Source organism: Sinocyclocheilus rhinocerous, unplaced genomic scaffold, assembly GCF_001515625.1.
Source record: "Sinocyclocheilus rhinocerous isolate Xijiao unplaced genomic scaffold, SAMN03320098_v1.1 scaffold1057, whole genome shotgun sequence".
In the NCBI taxonomy this organism is placed as follows: Eukaryota; Metazoa; Chordata; class Actinopteri; order Cypriniformes; family Cyprinidae; genus Sinocyclocheilus; species Sinocyclocheilus rhinocerous.
Window position 1 is genome coordinate 84,024 of NW_015660880.1, and position 4,081 is coordinate 88,104.

The following is a 4,081-nucleotide window of genomic DNA, read 5'->3' on the forward strand; positions in this document are numbered from 1 at the left end:
CAAACAGACATCGGGCGCGTTTTCTTTCAGAATCATCATTCGCCGATAGAGAGGAAAAGTGAAATACTATAGTATTTTATTTTATGAAAATGAGATGAAGTTTTCTCACTGAAAGAGAAGTGATCTCGTGCTCATAGACGTGTCAGGCTATATCTGCAGCTAAACTGTATAAAAAGCAGAATGAACTGAAACTTTAAGACAATAAAAACAACCAATAAATACAATTTATGAATGATGCAGTGCTAATTGACAATTTATTACAGTAGCCTACAGAAATTATAAAGTATTTTTTTTTTTTACCTTATTCTGTGCAGAAAATTGAAATAATTTTTTGTAGTATATAAAACAATCATAAAATTGCCATTAGGAAGAAATAATAGATTACAAATGATTGATTATTGTCCAGCAGTGTATTTGATTTCTTATAGCAAATTCAAAGTAAGAGATAAGAAAAGAATTCCTTGTAAAAAAATTAAAATAAAATAATAATACATACTAGAGCCCGACCGATATATGAGCCTGTCGCCGATATATCGGTATCGGCGAATATGCCACCGATATGAACAATTTTTTTTTACATAACATATAACGCAGATTAAATGCTTCTGAATGGTGTAATTACTTAGTTTGTCCAGCAGAGCGCGCTCCATTGTTTGCTACTGGCGACCCAGGTCACTGTAGTGTAGAGATCAAACTTCACCCAAGTCCGCGGTTTCAAATTATCTGCCTGCCACCCACCCGCACCTATATTTGATCGTCACATAACAATGATTCTAATTCTTAGTTTTGCATGATATGATGAACGGATGGCTCATTTTTAACAGCAGATTCAGTGACGTTAGAGACTAGAGCAGATCTGCGCATCACGGCACGCGTCTGCGGCGCATTAAAGCCTGTGTTACGGCCACCGGAGCTGATCGCGGCTGGACTGGTGTTTATACCGGACGAGCCGCGGCCCAGAACTCATGCTTATCACGTCGGTCACATCACATCACGCGGCGCGCATCCGGTGTATGTTGTCTACACTGGATGCAGTAAACGGATGCCTCATTCTATTTATGACGTGCTGAGTGCGGACACAAAGTTCAAATGATTTTCAATGGTCCTGTTGCGGCGCAGACACGGTGTCAGCATAGTTTGTCAGTACAGTCAGTAACGTAGCAGATTGAAAAGTTAGTATCTTTCTGCAGTCCAATAGACGGCAGTGCGGTGGTGGCTTGTGTCTGTTGAATGGTTCTGTTGTTCTGTTGTCGGTGTTTCTTTGTCTGAATATGGCGCTTATCACATGCTGTGTGGTATCGGCGTTTGGTATCGGGGCATTTTAACGAGTACGAGTACAGGAGCTCAGTATCGGGCCCGATACCAGTATCGGTGCTTCCCTAATATATATATATATATATAGACCGTGTCTGGGAATATTAAACTGCAAAAAGACGATTTAAATACGAATGCCCTGCATGTTCATTGGATTACCAGGAAATACACAACACAGAGTTTGCGAAAAATTTTTTTATAATTATTATTTATTCATTTTAGATGTTTACATTTGGAAAAGCTGTGCTTCCTGCATAAACCTTCCCGTTGGTTTGGCAGTAGCTTGCTTGCCCTACTCAGTTACCTTGTTTAGTTTCTTAATTCAAGTTATATATATATTGTTCTATTTATTTTATTTGTAATAAGTGAAGTGACATTTACTGTTAAGTGCACTCATGTCAGACTCATTTTGAATAATAAAGTTTATTGTTAAATTGTTAAATACCCGGCCTCCACTACATAGGCCTATGTTTGTCACATCATTATAAGTGTTTGATCACCACATTTGAGTTATCATTGCAAAAAAATGTGTTTATGTATATATATTCGGTTTATGTATATACTGTATTCTATATATAGTACCAGTAATGCACTTAAAGAATGCAGAATCGAATCGTTAATCGAATCGTTGAGAAATTGCAAAAATCATTCTTGAATCGAAAACCTATGAATCATGAATCGATTCGCTGTCTACCCAAAGATTCACAGCCCTAATTGTGATGTATCATTATAGGACTGTCTTGCAATATATCGATTATTGCAGAATTGCTGTATATTATCAGTATTGTATCATATCTTGCTGTCATTCCCACCCTTATGCCGAGTTTACACTGCACGATTTTAGCCCGATTTTTCACTCGCCGACCAAATGCCCGAAATCGGAGGCAAATCGGTGCTCGTTCACGCGAGTGACAATCACGCAGTGTGAATTATCAAAGACGCACGGCGGGTTCTCGCGTTATTTCCTTATCACTTCTCGCGTGTGTTTTGTTGTGAAACGTAGTTTGCGGACCAGACAGAGCTGTCGGAGATTCTTCCTATTGTGAAGTCATGCAGTGTGAAACCCCCTGTCGCCGATCTATCGTGCAATGTGAACACAGCAGCGACTGAATGCTACCCCAGATAGTCACGCAGTGTGAAAACAACGGCGATCCGACGAGTCTGAAAATCGTGCAGTGTGAACTCGGCATTAGTTAACAGACATGGTCATTCAAACGATCAGATATAATGGAAACCAGCTGTTATCTGAACAAGTCTGGAGAGCAAAACCACCTCAAAATCTGGTCTGGTTAGATGGTTTCCTGAGTCAGAGTCAGTCAGACAGCTCACCATATGGATGAATGAGGTTGCTGAGCTGCCATATTTGACAGTGCAGCACTGGCATCACGTGACAGCTTGTTTAAACACGCAAACACCGCACTGTCATCCCACTGAACGCCTGTATTAGTCATTTAATTACTAATTAGTCATTTATCAGATGCTTTCTAATAGCGTGGCTCATTGTGGACTTATTACAGTCCTGCTGGAGTAACCTGAGGTTTACAGTCTTGATCAATAACCGTTAAATGAGACTCGAACCTGCTACCTTCAATGACCAGACCACAGTAATAATCAATAAACCAATGGGATCAAGACCACTCCCTAACAGACAGCCATTGTTTTAGATTATCGACGAAAATTACATTCAGAGCTCTGTTTAAACTGTTATAAATCATTTTAAATTGAAAGAGTGAATCGTATCGAGCACGTGGAGCCCTGAGCGCGAGCGATGACGCAGGAATTTAACGTTACCTCAGAGAGTTTCCCCCTTTATTTCACCCCAAAACCGACGCGTTATTTCACTCGATCTTTCTAAATCATCTGCTCAGTTATAATACACTTCGTTTAGAATGACGTTAGTTTGAGATTTGCGGAAAGCGTGGGTATTTTTCTGGAAACTGATAAGGCCTCGAGCGTTGGGCGACGCACGTCTGTCAAAATACCTATCTGCATCTGTTTAATCATTATAAAATACCAATAAAACACTGCTCACCTCTCGCTGATGCGAACAGCGCAGTATAACGCGTTAATAAGCGTAGAAAGTCTTCTTTCTGTGCGAACAGACGAACAGCGCGTGTCGCTCCGGAGCGCACCGGTAGCAAAGATGGCGCCAGAGCGAGTGACGCAAAAGGGACGCGACGCGACCGCTGACGTGCTCAGAGCGCGCCGATGCGAACAGAATTCGAGTGTTTACGATTATATTTGATCCTTTTTTAAGAAAATGTCGCTAAATTAACGTTAGTTGTGAAAACGGAAGAAGGAAGACTCTGTTGTGCGATTGTTTTTCAGGGACGGTGAGTAACTGGTTTTGTTTTGCTGTGAAGATTAAAGGTAGATGTTTTTGAGTAAACTACCGCATGTTGTTGTAAGATTAAAACTTAATTAAAGTCCTTGTTATATTTGAAAATGTATTTATTAAGTGGTAAGGTGGATTTGTCATGGTATTGTGATATATGTGTGTGTATATACCACACAGTTGAGTTTTCTTAACCATGTTCATTCGTATGCAGTGTATATATATATATATGTGTGTATATATATATATATACTGCTGTTCAACAGTTTGGTATCAGTAAGATTTTTAATGTGTTTTAATGACGTCTCTTCTGCTCATCATGGCTGCATTTATTTGATCAAAAAATACAGGAAAAACAGTAATATTGTGAAATATTATTGCCATTTAAAATACTGGTTTTCTATTTTAATATACATTAAAATGTAATTTATT

The 4,081-nt window shown here is 39.3% G+C and overlaps 2 protein-coding genes across 2 annotated transcripts in view; one reads left to right on the plus strand and one right to left on the minus strand.

The window, feature by feature from the left end:
- The window catches only part of LOC107725718 (ATP-binding cassette, sub-family E (OABP), member 1), a 22,090-nt gene extending 18,614 nt beyond the window's left edge, over positions 1-3,476 (minus strand). Inside the window, exon 1 of the mRNA XM_016535098.1 lies at positions 3,347-3,476. The gene's annotated coding sequence lies outside the window, so the exon portion shown is untranslated. The remainder of the gene's footprint in view (positions 1-3,346) is intronic.
- Positions 3,477-3,569: 93 nt separating this feature from the next.
- The window catches only part of LOC107725719 (anaphase-promoting complex subunit 10-like), a 2,931-nt gene continuing 2,419 nt past the window's right edge, over positions 3,570-4,081 (plus strand). The window contains exon 1 of the mRNA XM_016535099.1: positions 3,570-3,647. The gene's annotated coding sequence lies outside the window, so the exon portion shown is untranslated. The remainder of the gene's footprint in view (positions 3,648-4,081) is intronic.